Genomic DNA, 15,672 nt, shown 5'->3' with positions numbered 1-15,672 from the left:
CAATGTCAGCGTCAAGACCGATGTGAGAAGGGATTAATAGAAAGCTGAAGGAAGGAGGTGTCAGAAGAAATCGTCGCTAACTTAAGAGTCACTTTCTACATTTATCATATGACAACGAATGACAACGAATGGGTGGCTTTGACAGGTGTTTCTAAATGCTAGCAGAGGATAGGGGAATGGAAAAAGTAAGAAATGGCATTTCATTTTTTTTCAGTGCTTCTTGAAGAAACACTATATTCCATTATAAATTTTAATCAAAATGAAATTTTCTAATGCATTCCTTGGTAATGTATTTCTCTTTCAGTTTCTTGGGACAGTGTAAAGATCTCAGATGCAGTATAAAATGACAGTTAAGGGCTTGCTGATTTATCTCAGGAAATAAACAAGACATAAAATGTCAAAAATGCATCAAGATGAAAATGTATCCATGTTAAACAAGAAAAACATGAGAAATAAAAAGGCTGATTAGCGTTTTCTGTTTGAAAATGAGGAAACGATGTAAAACCCAGTGTGGCTTGTTACACCAAAGGCTAGGAACACAGCTGTAACTTTTATTATGTTCTGAGATAGCTGTGCATCTCTCTACAATTGCCTCATTTGCTAGCATTTCATAGATATGAAGTGTGTCTTAAGATCAATATAGATTTATGTTGTGGGGATTGAAAGAGTACAAAGAAGCAGGTGGAAACAAAGACATAATAAAACAGAATAAATTACAAAAATAAAAGTATATAAATATTGGGTAAAACATGTTCCATGCACCGACTGAGGTCGAGGCATTGGGTTAATGTGTACTTGAGATATTTTCATGCCCCACCCCCAGAGAGGAGTGAAAAATGAGATTGCTAAATAAAATCTATCTAACAAGATCTTATACTGCAAAAAAGTATTTAATAAAATATGAGAATTTAAATGAAAACTAAAAAATTCAACCCTAGCCCTAGCATTCAAAACGAACAGAAACAAAAGGCAAACAAAACATTTTTATTAAAAAATTTGAACAACATCAAAGAACAGAAAAATTAGATAAAAATTTGGTGTTAACGGAAGAGCTTTTTATATCATTTTAGAGAAACTAAATTGTTTCAGGATTTAACATAATTTGCACATGTAATAACATAAATATAAAATAGTAATTATATTATATTCCTATATAGCCAGAAAAATAGAAAAATATTAAAATAGCAGACAAGTAACCTTAATAAAATATATACAAGGCATTGGAAAAACTACAGAACTCTAATGAGAAATAGCAGTAAATGTTTAAATATAAAGATATATTATGTTCAGGACATGAGAATTTTAAGTCTGGAACGGTGGCACATACTTGTCATCTCAGCACTCCTAGGAGGACAATGCAAGTCTGACTGAAGCCAGTCTGATTGTATAAGACTCCAAAATATAAGAATTAAAGACATTCCCTGCCGATCTCCCTCTATGTAATCCAGACATCTATTTTATTTTCTCTTTTAAGTGAGATTCAGGAATCCTCCTTTGGGTCCTCCTTGGCTTCTTTAGATCTGTGTATTGTAGTGTGGTTATCCTATACATAATGGCTAATGTCCACTTATAAGTGAGTACATAGCATGTGTGTCTTTTTTGGGTCAGGGTTACCTCATTCAGGATGATCTTCTCTAGTTCCATCTGTTTGCCTGCAAATGGTATGATGCCTTTGTTTTTAATAGCTGAGTAGTATTCCATTGTGTAAATGTACCAGAATTTTCCTATCCATTCTTCTGTTGGTGAACATCTAGGTCATTTCCAGTTTCTGACTATTATGAATAAAATTGCTATGAACGTAGTTGAACAATGTCTTTGTGGTATGGTGGAGCATCCTTTGGGTATATGCCCGGGAATGGTATAGGTGGGTCTTGAGGTAGGTAGATTGATTCCCAGTTTTCTGAGAAACCTCCGGATTGATTTTCAAAGTGGTTGTGCAAGTTTGCACTCTCACTAGCAGTGGAGGAGTGCTCCCTTTGCTCCATATTCTCACCAGCATGTGCTGTCATTTGAGATTTTTTTTGTTTTGTTTTGTTTTGTTTTTCGAGACAGGGTCTCTCTGTGTTAGCCCGCCTCTGCCTCCTGAGTGCTGGGATTAAAGGCGTGGGCCACCACGCCCGGCTCTCATTTGAGATTTTTATCTTAGCAATTCTGACAGGTGCAGGAGGGCTCCCCTTTCTGAGGACTAAAGAAAGGATAGGGAGGGTATGAGGAAGGGAGAGTGAGATGGGGAGGCGAGGAGGGAAGGGGCCTACAAATGGAATGTAAAGTGAACAAATTAAAAATTAAAAACAAAAAAGATATCCCTGAAAACTAAGGACATTGACCATTTCTTTAAGTGCTTTCTGGCATTAGATTCCTCTATTCTGAATTCTCGGTTTCGCTCTGTACTCCATTTTTAAATAGGGTCATTTGGTTAGTTGGTGTTTAATTTCTCAAGTTCTTTATATATTTTTGGACATTAGCCCTCTGTTGGATGTAGGGTTGGTGAAGATCTTTTCTCATTCTGTAGGCTGCCATTTTGTCCTACCGACAGTGCCCTTTGCCTTACAGAAGCTTTTCAGTTTCATGAGGTCCCATTTATTAGTCATTGATCAGGGATGAGGTGTGGAGAGAACAGGGGAGCAGGGGAAGGGAGAGAAGGATTGGAAGAGGGAAAGGAAATGGGTACAGGAGCAACCCTGGGACAGAGGAGGCTCCCAGGAGTCTATGGGGGTGACCCATAGCTGAGACTCCTAACAGTGGGATATAGGAAGCTGGACATCACCACCTCCTGTAGCCAGGCAGGACTTCCAGAAGAGAGAGGGCAACATCTCTCCACCCATAAAATCTTCTACCCAAACTTTGTCCTGACTACAACAAGTGTACAGATAAAGATAGATCGAAGGAATGACAAATCAATGACTGGCTCAACTTGAGACCTACCCCATGGCAGAGAGCCAATCCCTGACACAATTCATGACACTGTGCTATGCTTACAGACAGGAGCCTAGCATAATTTTCTTCTGAGAGGCTTCATCCAGCAGCTGATGGAAACTGGTGCAGAGTCCCACAGCCAAATAGGCTGAGCTCAAGGAGTTTTGTGGAAAAGTGGCAGGAAGAATTGAGGGATTTGGATGGGTCAAGGATGCCACAAGAAGGCACACAGAGCAAAGTAACCTGGGCCAGTGGTGGCTCACAGAGACAACCACCAACCAAAGAGTTTGCATGTCCTGGACCTAGACTCCTTACATATATGTAACAGATGTGCAGCAGGGTTATTATGTTGGCCTCCTAATAATTGGAGTAGGGGATGTCTTTGACTTGGTTCCATGCCTTTGGGTCCCCTTTCCCTTGGCTAGACTGCCTTATATGGCCTCAGTTGAAAAGGATGTGCTTAGTCCTGCTGTGACTTGAGATGCCAGGGTGGGTTGGTACCCATTGAGTGCCCCCTCTTTCTCTGTAAAGGAGTGGTGGGTGAATAGGAGAGGGGTATGGGGGTGAGACTGGATGTGGATGGGGGAGGGGCCTGGTATCAGGCTGTAAAAGTTATTAAATAAAAATAAATAAATGAATAAAATAACAAGAAAGAAATACATGATGCCACCCAATTACTATGCACAGTCAAAGCAACCTCAATGCTTGCTAGTGTCCTTGACAAAGAGGAGTATACAGGAAGTGGGCAATTAGGCTGAAATTTCTATTAATAGTAAATGGCTTCCCTCAAAGCCAAAATACCCCCAAAACAAAACAGAACAGTTGAGCTTAATGGCAAATGGAAAGATTATTGTAAAGTCATGGTTATTAAGCATAAACAGAAAAGTATATGAAAGTCATCCATGAGAAAGCCTGAACAGTCTGCTCCCCTGGAAACACGGGGCAACGTAGCAGAAAAGCTCAAGAGCAAGCAGGCACTGGGGTTGGCCTTTTCAAGAAAATGTGGTAGTGAAAGGGTGTGACTTTGAATTGCTGCCGCATCTGTGAATTCTCCACCAATCTTTTCCCAGGATAGTCTCTCTTGTTGATGGAAAACTCTGAGGTTAGGAGCACCAGTCATATCTCTGTAACAAAACCAAATGAGAGCAAGGAATCAAGAGAGCACTCCCTGTCCGTGGACTCAGCAGCTTCAGCAGAAGGGTTTTGGGCTCCTGCTCTGTGCAATGCCGAGGAGACTTGGATTTCTCCTAAGGATTTTAAAGCTCCTTGGTGTTTGGTTGATAGTTTCATGCCACATTGCAGATTGTCTTTATGCTTCATCCACTTCCCAGCAAATTTTTACCAGATCATGCAAATGATGATACATATTTTTAAAGTGAAGTTGTGCCTTAGTTACTTTTCTATTGCTGGAATAAAACAAGTGACCATGGTAGCTTATAAAAAAAAAAAATCATCTCATTTGGATTATGGTTTCATTGAGTTAGAGTCCATGACGTCAGAATGAAAGAACAGCTGAGAGCTCACATCTTCCTGCAGGAAGGGGGCCCAGTCTTTTGAAACGTCAAAGCCCACTCCAAATGACACACCTCCTTCAACAAGACAATACCTCTAGATCCTTCCCAACGAGTTCCACCAACTGGGGACCAACTATTCAAATATATGAGTCTATAGTGGGCATTCTTATTCAAATCACAAGTGGTTTGTACTTTTCGTAATGAACACACAGTACTTAGCAACTGAGCAAAAATTAATTATAGGTGTAAGATTTCCTAAATGTGAAAAACAAGCCATGAAGCTTCTATATTACAAAGATGGAAACTATTTATTTTGGACTAAATTTTTTCTATATTAGTTGAAATCATATATATCAGTTGTGAGCAGTATATATTTGCCAAAAAGAAAAGAAGAAAAAGTAAGTTCAAACCTAAGTGAATGACAAAAGTAAACAATAAAATGGTAAGTTTCAGATCTTAAAATCCATTAGAAAGAAATGACAAGGCACCTTACAAACCCACAACTTAAGGAAAGAGAGATACAATAACAGCAGTATTACAAGCCACCATTGAAGTAAATAGTCTAAACCTTTGCGAATTGTTTAGAAGGCAGTTTGACAACATAAACATTTATCAAAACAATCCTCCTCTGGAGCCAATGACTTCTGCAGTCAAGTGCTTTGAAACAGCTAGGTAGTTCCAGGCATGAGTTTTTTCTTATAGAAATCTCTCAGATGCAATCAGAAAGTGATTGGATGCCACCACAACAGTTATGTCACATAGCACCAGTAGATATACCTTGACCAGCAATTCAGTATTATAGTAAGAAAGTCTAACAATGAATAAGTTAATTGCTGTATTTTTCTACCCTAGAAAATTTCACAGCATCTCTGCCACTGTGAAAGCTATCCAGCAGGAGGAATGTTCCCACCAGGTTTGAAACTGATATCCCTAAGACCTGAAACCCATTTGTGTGGTATCTGTATCACTAAGGACTTACCATCTAGTTGTGGTGGGAAACCAAGAGCAATGGAGATAGTCTGTGTTGTTTAGGGGGCCGAGGGGGCCTCCCTAACAAAACATTCATTGAAAAGTAGCCAATGTCTATCACTGAGATTTTCGTTTAACGTCCTATAGCTTTGGGGAGCAGCACTGTCCACCTATGTAGGGCACCTCTGTTCAAACTCCATTTTTATTGTATTTTGTAATTAGCACACAAACCAGTGAATTTCCATAAGGCTTTTTTTTTCTATTTTCTTTCCCCCCATTTATTTACTTATTTATTTAATCATTTTACAGCCAGATCCCACCCCCATCCCTCCTCTCCTCCCAGTCCAATCCTCATGCCAACCCCCACTCCCAATGAGAATGGTACCCATCGGGCTCCTATGTATCAACCCTTGTTCTCAACCAGGTGGAATTATGTGGAAAGGATGAAGGGCTATTGAAAGGTGTTGTCACCGGGGGTAGCCTTGAAATTTCAAAAGACTCCCTTCCAGTGCTGCCTGCCTGCTTCTTATTTGCAGCACGAGACGCAAGCTCTCATTTGCTTCTGCAGTGCCATGTCTGCCTGCCTACCGCTGTGCTCCCTGCTGTGATGATGATGATGGACTCCCATCCCACCGGAACTGTAAACCCCAATTAAACCCTTCTTTCTCTAAGTTGCCTTGGTCATGGTATTTTATCCCAGCATGATAAAAGCAACTAGCACACATAGTTTCGTGAACCAACCCTCTCTTCTCTTCTCTCTTCCATGGCCCCTGCCCTTCATCTCCATTGAAGCCTTATCACCAATGTTCCTCCACACTTTGTTTCATATCACATATGTTACATTAACCTCTCTGACTTTATTTTTCTTGGGTTGCAAGACAGTATGTTTCCTTGGCTGCATTTTCATCCACTCTTTATTTTCCTTAACCCCTTCCTGGGCTCCTTGTTTCCGCCATCGGGCCACAATCATTCATGCTTAAGCCTTTCTGCCTCCAGGATTTCCCCCTTGTGTCATTTTACCTGTTCTATCCCCCTTTCTTAATATACCCCCATGCAGTGGCCCTTTACTAGCTTCTGAGCGTCTAAGTTCACTACAAATTTAACCACAAAACTAAATATTTGAGGCTCTGACCCCGTACATAAAAGAGAACAAGTATTTCTGAGCCTGGGTAGCTTCGCTGAGTGTAACGTTTTCCTGGCACGTCTCTCTACCTGCAAAATAGAATTTCACTGTGGAAATGTACTGTTTTCCTCATCTAGGAAATCAGTTGATAGATCCTCTAGATTGATTTCAATTCTCAGATGTAAATACAGCATCTGTGGGCATGGGTGTACTAGTGTTTCTATAGTAGGCTATAAAGTCCTTTGAGTATATGCCCTGGAGTGGTAATACTGGGTCTTATGGTCATATTGGTTTTATATATTTCAGAAATCTCCAGTATTATTTTCAAAGTGGATTCACTAGAACAAACTCCCACCAACAGTGTTTAAGTGTTCACTCTTTCCATACACACACAAAATTAAATTAATGTAAATTGATATATAAAGATGTAAAAATTGACATGTTAAACATAGCAGGTGGTGCTTTGATAAATTTATATATTGTGCAATGTTTTCATTAATTTAAACATATTCTGTGATGTTTAAATCGGGTTAGTATATCTCTTCAAACATTTATATAGTTGTCATTTCTTAGGATAAAAGCTTCCAAAACATTTTCTTGGATCATTTTAAAACCTGCAGTGATTTTTTTTTATCTGTGATATCCCAGTTATTCAATAGCACACAAGAATTCTTTCCTTCTGTCTAACTAAGTACCATCAACTTTGACCCACTCTTCTTGCCAAAACTCTCCCCAGTTCCTGGAAACCATGACTGGACTCTAACTTTCTATGATATCAACTTTATTTTTTTATGACAATTCTTACATTTAGTTTACATCCCAATCGTAGCCCCCTCCCTCATCTATTCCCCATCCTACCCCTTTCTAATCCCCCATATATCCCTTCCACTACCCCTCAGAAAAGGGGAGACCCCCCAGTACTAACCCACCCCAGCACATCAGGACTGTGCACATCCTTTTCCATGGCGACCTAGCAAAGCAACCCCACCAGGGAAAGTGATGGAAAAGCACACATACAGAGCCCATGTCAGAGACACCCCACGGTACCTCTTACTAGGTGATTCTTTCCTAGGGACCAAGCTGTGCATTGTGGGGCCTATGTCCAGCGCATACAGGGTTCTTAGTTGGTGCTTCGCTCCCTGCAAGCTCCCCTGGGTCCAGGTTAGTTGGCTCTGTTGGTCTTTTTTGAGGAGCTCTGTACACACACACACACACACACACACACACACACACTTTCACAAGGCTCCCTGTGCTCTGTCCAGCATTTGGCTCTGAGTCTCAGCATCTGTTTTGGTCTTTTGCTGGGTGGAGCATCTCAGAGGACAACTATGTTAGGATCCCATCTGCAAGCAGAGCAGAATATCCTTAATAGTGTCATGGGTTGGCACTCTCCCTTGGGGCGAATCTCAGGTTGGGTCAGGCATTGATTGGACATTCCCTCAGTCTATGCTCTATCGTTATCCCTGCACATCCTGTAGGCAGGGTAAATTTTGAGTTGAAGTGTCTATTGGTGGGTTGGTGTTCCCCTCCCTCCACTAGCTGTCCTAACTAGTTAGACATTGTCCTCTTCTGTCTCCATGACCCCTGCTACTAAGGGTCTTAGAGTTACCATCATATCCTACCTCAAGCCTACCCTGTTGTAGGTCTGCAACTTGTCTCAGAGATGGTCCTACCCACAGTTTCTGCTCTTTCTGCAAGCCCTCTGTCCTAGTGCCCCTCTCCCCATATTAATTCCCCACCCTTATTTCCCTTCACACTCTCTCTCTCCTACCCTGTTCTGTCTCTTCAATCATTTCCTCTGTCTATTCTATTTCCGTTTCTGAATGAGGTTCACACATCCTCTCTAGGGTCCTCCTTGTTATTTAGCTTCTTTGGGTCTGTGAATTGTAGTATGGCTTTCCTGTACTATATGGCTAATATCTGATTATAAGTGAGTACACACCACGCGTGTCTTTGTGGTTCTGGGTTACCTCACTCAGGGCGATCTTTTCTAGTTCCATCCACTTGCCTCCAAATTTCGTGACTTCCTTGTTTTTAGTGGCTGAGTAGTATCCCTGATGTGTTCTGGCCCATGGGACAAATTGAACCAGGGTTCATCTGAAAGAGGGAGTGGGGATTGAAAGTGGGGGACTGAGACATGAGAGATACTGAGTCAAGTCTGAAATTTTCTGATCAAGACTCACTTTAATGCTGAGTAAAACTTTATATAGAAAGGTAAACAAGATCTATTCTAATCTCACTCACCCTAGCCCCAGGCAGGAATACAATAGCCTGAATCTCTCCCTCTAAGAACTTCCTATTTCTCTGTGTAACTCCCTGTAAGAACTTCCTTGATCCTCTGGGTGGTTCCCAATTGGGACTTCCCTACTTCTTTCAAAGGTAAATAGTCCAAGGATAACCTAGAACACAAGACCTCCTCTGGCAAAGGTCAGCAACTCGAAGGTCACAGCATGCAGCCGAGGCACGTGATTTCTAGCATGGCAGAAGTTAGCACATCTGCCCCTTCTAAAATAAAATAATGAAGACCTTGTCTTAGGTCAGTGAGTAGAACACTTATCTTTACCCATCATTGGCACATGAATTCCATCATTCATAGCCTGTCTTAGGTTAGATAAGGCTCTGACTCACTCTTACCCATCTCTGGCTTGCCTCCATATCAACACATGAAGAAGGACATGTCTCTGAGCTCTATGACATGTGCTTGTGCTTGTATCAGCTGCAATTGCTGAGACATGAGTTGTGTTAGAAAGGAAGGAAGGCACAGGCTATAATTGCAAGCCCTGCAATCCCCGCCAAGGATAATCCATGCTGTAGAATACTGCTAATACTACAGAGATTATATTGAGTGTGAATCTAGCTGCATCCTACTCACAAGGAATATAGGGAAGTCTAGCATGACATTGTAACTTGCTCAGTCATCTCAAATCACTAATCTCTTAGTTAAGGCATAAGCAGTATTACTAAAGCAATGGCGAAAACAATAGTAGATATGAGAATAATAACAATAATAACAATGATTTTACCACCAACAGCATGCCACAAGTCCCTTTTTGGTTTCCCACAGTCCTGCAGATTAAACTGACCCTAACAATTAAGGTGGAAAAATACTTATAAATCTTAAAATCTGAGCTTCCGGAAGGAAAATATTCCAGAGGAGTCTCTGCAAGGCACTGTTTTCCACAGTTCAGTCAGGTCCATAAGGAGGATGCATCATAAGTACTAAAACACTTGAGTTCTCCTTCCCTCCTCATACATACATAAGGAAATCCAGCAGTAAGTGTTGTTGACGTACATTATCCCAAGAAGCAAGTTGAAGAAGAGAGGGATCAGGAATAAGTGTCCAATGAAGCTTCACCTCCGACCTTGGGATCATCAGCAGACTCATCCATGCCTGCATCCATTTGACACACAAGCCTCTCAGGTAGCCAGCATGCAGCATCGTGTTCCTGTGAGAAAACACAAACAGAACCTCGTATTAGTACAAGGTTTGGTCCATTCCACTGTTCAGTTAAAGAATCTTTCCATTTCATTCTAGCAAAGGATGACTGAGTATTGCTGTGCCAGAATCGACCAGATGACGAATTTCCTTGGCATCAAGCAGTAAAAAACTTAAAATAAAGAGAACATGACTCAAAGCATTTTTAGGTAATTGAGGGTAAGTTCCCCCTTCTTTACTTTTTGTAAATAGGTTTTTATGGTAGAATGAGCTTGTTCCACCATACTTTGTCCTTGAGGATTATGAGGAATGCCTGTCATATGCTTTACGGAAAAAGAGTCACAAAATTTTTGAAAAGCTTTGCTGACACACCCTGAGCCATTATCTGTCTTTATAGCCTTAGGCACACCAATGTGAGAAAAGGCAGAGAGACAGTGAGCAATCACATTTTTTGTGGCTTCTCCTAGTTGGAAAGAAGCAAGTAAATATGCAGAATGTGTGTCTATAGACACATGAACGTATTTTAACTTTCCAAATTCAGGTATATTAGTAACATCCATTTGCCAAAGTTGGTTAAGGACCAGTCCTTTGGGATTAACTCTCAGATGTGGTACAGGAAGAAACTGAGGACATGTGGAGCATGCCTTCACAATGGCTTGAGCTTGTTCTTTAGTAATTCTACATTGAAGTCTTAGACTTCAGCTATTAATATGATGTAAATCATTAGCTTATTGAGCCTTTTCTACATTTATAAGACATACCAAAATTTTTGGTAGCTGCATCTGCTAAGGTATTACCTGCAGCCAATGGTCCAGGTAAATCAGGGTGAGCTCTTAAATATCCTGTTTGTAAAAAGGATATTTTTTCTTTAGGATAGCTGTCTGGATTTGAAAAAATAGTCCACTAGCCCATGATTGGGGTTGGATTTGTCCTGCAGTTTCTAGGCGAGGAACTGCCTCTGCTACATAGCCACTATCTGAATATAAATTAAATGAACAAAAGGCATAGTGTTGGAAAACAATAGCTGTGGCGCCCGCGCCACCGCGGTACGGAGTCAAGGCAGAGGGACTGCGGATTTAACTCACACACACACACACACACACACACACACACACACACACACACATACACTAACACAGTGGGTCCTTCATGCTAAGAGAGCAGCAGCCACAGCAGCAGCCGCGACAGCGGTTTTTCATTCTCGTTCTCCCTTCAGAGTCCCAAAGACCCTTCTTATGGGCAGCAAAACAGGAATCCTCCTCCCAGGTGAAATCCCTCAAGAGGTGATTGCACACAGGAGGAAAAGTCTCGAGGAAGCAAGGGGTGCGTTCTCAGAGCAGTAAACATGACTAGCTAACCAAAATAAATACAGACATGGAAGCTGCTAGAAACAGGACATGAAACTACAAGACAGGCAGGCAGCCCAGTAGGGCCTGGTTCCTACAAATAGCTACCACCTGCAGCTCAGCAATTTGAGCAGACTTAGCAGTAGTAGGAATAACATACATCTGTCCTTCTACTACATAACTAGCTCTTCCATTAGAAGACCCACCAATAAAAACCAGCAAACCAGCTCTCACAGGCTGAAATTGAGTTATCTTAGGAAAAATAACAGGATGTTTATTTTAAAAGTGGAGAAACCTATTAGAGAGAAAATGGTTATCTATATGTCCACAAACTTGTGCACAAGCCAATGGCCAATAGTCAGTGTTAGCAAACAGCCAATTTTACTGTTCCTTAGAATATGGCTGAATAATAAAATCAGGTTCTTTACCAAATTACTTTCTTCCTTGCAATTGACTTATATGAATCAACTTTGCAACAGCCAAATAATATGGTACTATTACCTTATTGGAGGAAGATGGCAAATGTTCCCACATAATAGGAGCACCTTGCCAGAATACCACAGTAAGTGTAGTCTGAGTGGCCAAGATAATATACCCTAGAGGCTTGTCATAATCTATATAGGCTATGGATTGATGGGAGATAGCCTTTTCCATCAACGCCAAGGCTTTCCTAACTTCAGCTGTAAGCTCCCAGGGTGAATTTGTAGATTTCAAATAAAGGCCACAAATTTCCAGTTGTTAATTTTAAATAAGGTCTAAGATAATTTATATCACCAAACAACTTTTGAAAATCATTTAAAGTCTTTAAATAATCCACTCTCAAATGTGATACTTTGGTGTTTTATCTGAGAAGGAAAATGCTGGAATCCTAAATATGAATATGGATTAACCTTTTGAACTTTTTCAGGAGCTATTTGCAGACCAGACTGAGATAATTGAGTTTCCATAAAAGCATAACACAGAAGCACTTGTTGTCTATCCTTTCCAGCAATAAGTATATCATCCATGTAATGAATGATATATAAATCAGTATATTTTTCTCTAACCTTTTGTAAAGCTGTAGCTACAAATTTCTGACGTAGGATGGGGCTGTTATCCATTCCTTGAGGCAAAACTCACCAATGATATCTCTTCATTGGTTCTTTAAAATTCACAGAAGGCACACTGAAAGCAAAGATATGTCAATCTTTTGGTTGCAAGGGAATAGTGAAAAGACAATCCTTAAGGTCTATGACAATTTTTAATGTACTCTTGGGAACAGCTACAGGAGAGGGCAGTCCTGTCTGCAAGGCTCCCATAAGTTGCACAGTCTCATGTAAATTTAAAAAAAAAAACTTACTTCTCTGTAACTTATCTTATCAGTAGATCATGCCCTGTGGAAATCAGGTTGGAACTCAAGAGTTCTGCCTGTGTTAATCCCCAAGTGCTAGGATTAAAGGCAGGTGCCACCACACCTTCTTTAATTATTTCATTCCAATTCTAGTAAAAAAAAAAAAAAAACTTTAAACATCTCAAACAAAAATTAATCAAAGAAACAAGAAAATTCTAAGTTCTAGGCAGTGAACTACATTCCTTAGGCTAGTTTAGAAAACGATCAGCCTCCTAGTCCCGCCTCTCCAACCAACCATGTGTCTGTAGCCATCTCTGTTCTGTAAGAGTCAAGCCCACAGATAACTAGGAGCAGTGTCTCTAAAATCATCTGGTCCAGGGACTTTCTTGGGCTTGTTATCTAGTTTGATCTAAGCTGGAAACTCCCACCTATAAATGTCTAGTTCCAAGGACAAAACTAGTTTACCTCTCTTTTTTGAGAATCTAAAAATTTTTTGAAATATCTCAAGTAAAAATTAAACAAAGAAGCAAAAAGATTATAAACACCTTGTAGCTAAGGAGTTTGGAATTAACTCCATTTCCTAGACCAGTTTTAAAAACCGTTAGTCTCTTACAATGAAAATTAAGCAAGAAAATTCAAAGTTTTAGGCAGTGAACTCTATTCCTTAGACCGTACTTCTCCAACCAGGCAGGTGTTCGCAGCCATCCCTGTTCTGTCAAAGTTTAACCCTACAGGTAGCCAGTAGCAGCACCTGTAAAACATTTTGGCCCATGGATGCTCCAGTTCTGGGCTTGTTCCCCATAGGCAGCTGTTGTGCCTTGGTCCAGGCCCTGCAAAGGGTCGGCCTGCTGCTGCCTGGTGCAGTGGAGACAGTACTCTCACCGCATCATAGGCTGTGTGTACCATGTTGGGCCGCACCGTTTTAGAAAATTGGCCTGTGAGTAAAGCTTAGCCTTCTCTCAAAATATAGAAAAATGAAACAATATTTAAACAAGCAAATTTATAGACATAGACATAAAATTTGACATGACGATCATAAAGCAAACAAACAGTCTGATAGGCGGGACAAAGAGAAGCAGTTTCAAAACCTTGACAATAAACAGCGTATCGAGGGTCTAAACTATCTTTAAGTAAAGCCAACAAACAAACTATGTATAGGAACCTTTATAGGTCTAAAAGCGCAATGTAGTGTTCCTGTAATTGTTTTTATCAACTCTGTCTCACATTTTTAAATTGACGACTTCTTCTTCAAGAAACAATGGACATACTTCATTGACAAACTCTAAAAGCTTATCCAATTGTTCAGTATTTACCCTTAGTCCTGGCGTTGGAAGCTTACTTTCCAATGTCTCTCTGAATAAATCTTTGCTATTGCTCTGTCCCATGCTTGTGTTGCTCACCTTGCCATTTCTCTACGAAGAGGGTGACTTCAGGGGAAATGGTCCACTTGTCTTTTCACTTGTCTTTCCACAGGGCCCCCTCCACACAACGTCCATCACGTAATCCCTTGTTTCCAGGCCCCACATTGGACGTCAAATGATGTGTCCCAGCCCGTGAGAAAAATCGAACCAGGGTTCACCTGAAAGAGGGAGTGGGGATTGAAATTGGGGGACAGAGACATGAGAGATATTGAGTCAAGTCTGAAATTTTCTGATCAAGACTCACTTTAATGCTGGGTAAGACTTTATATAGCAAGGTCAACAAGATCTAGTCTAATCCCACTCTCCCCCCAGGCAAGAATACAATAGCCTGAATCTCTCCCTCTAAGAACTTATTTCTTTGTGTAACTCCCTGTAAGAACTTCCTATTTCTCTGAGTAGCTCCCTGTAAGAACTTCCTTTATCCTCTAGGTGGTTCCCAATTGAGACTTCCCTACTTCTTTCAAAGGTAAATAGTCCAAGGATAGCCTAGAACACAAGACCTCCTCTGGCAAAGGTCAGCAACTCGAAGGTCACAGCATGCAGCCGAGGCACGTGATTTCTAACATGGCAGAATTTAGCACAGCTCCCCACATACACCACTGTTTAAATGTACCAGTTTCTTTATCCATTCTTCAGTTGAATGGGCTGTTTCCATTATCTGGCTAGTAGAAATAAAGCTGCTGTAGACATAGTTGTGCAAATGTTCTTGTTGTATGGATGGACAATCTTTTGGGTATATGCCCAGGAATAGAATAGCTGGGTCTTGAGGTAAAATGATTCTCAATTTTCTGAAAAAGGGCCAGATTGATTTCCAAAGTGGTTGTATAAGTTTTCAGTCTCTCCAGCAATGGAGAGATGTCCCGCTTTCTCGAGATCCTCATCAGCATGTCCTATCACTAGAGTTTTTTTTATCTTAGCCATTGTAAGATGGAATTTCAGAGTAGTTTTGATTTGCATTTCCCTGATGACTAATGACTTTCAGCATTTTGGTAATTGCTTCTCTGTCATTTATGGTTCCTCTGTTGAGAATTCTCTCTTTTTCTCTGTATCCCATGGATTATTTAGTTTGTTGGTGTTCAATTTCTTTAGTTCTTTATATATTTTGGATATAAGCAAGGTTGATGAAGATCCCTTCCTAATCTGTAGGCTGTGATTTCTTCTGTTGCCAGTGTCCTTTGCCTTGCAGAAGCTTTGCAGTTTTTAGAGGTCCCGTGTATTAATTGTTGATCTTAGAGCCTGAGCTGTTGGTGTTCTGTTCAGGAAGATGTCTCCTGTGCCAATGAGTTCAAGATTTATTCTCACTTTATCTTCTAGTAGCTTTAGTGTTTCTGGTTTTAAGTTGGGGTCTTTGATCCACTTGGACTTGAGTTTTGTGCAGTGTGATAAATATGGATCAACTTACTTTTTTCTACATGTAGACATACAGTTAGACAAGCACAATTTGTTGAAGATGATTTCTTATTTCCATTGTATGCTTTTGATTTCTCTGTCAAAAATCAAGTGTCCAAGGATGTGTGGGTTCATTTCTGTTTGATTAAATACCATTGATCAACCAGTCTGTTTCTATGCTAGTACCGTGTAGTTTTTATTACTATTGCCCTATAGTATAGCTTGAAG

At 40.5% G+C, this 15,672-nt stretch overlaps 1 long non-coding RNA gene across 1 annotated transcript; it reads right to left on the bottom strand.

The window, feature by feature from the left end:
* Positions 1-7,485: 7,485 nt before the first annotated feature.
* Positions 7,486-14,338, bottom strand: LOC311580948. Its single transcript, XR_014773610.1, has 5 exons — positions 14,035-14,338; positions 12,424-12,468; positions 9,546-9,968; positions 8,493-8,619; positions 7,486-7,865 (listed from the first exon to the last, which is right to left on the bottom strand). It is a non-coding gene; the product is annotated as an uncharacterized lncRNA (long non-coding RNA).
* Between the last annotated feature and the right edge of the window lie 1,334 nt (positions 14,339-15,672).

Source organism: Acomys minous (assembly GCF_964271855.1).
Source record: "Acomys minous genome assembly, chromosome: 13".
NCBI classification, from domain to species: Eukaryota; Metazoa; Chordata; class Mammalia; order Rodentia; family Muridae; genus Acomys; species Acomys minous.
This window is presented reverse-complemented; position numbering and strand designations above follow the sequence as displayed.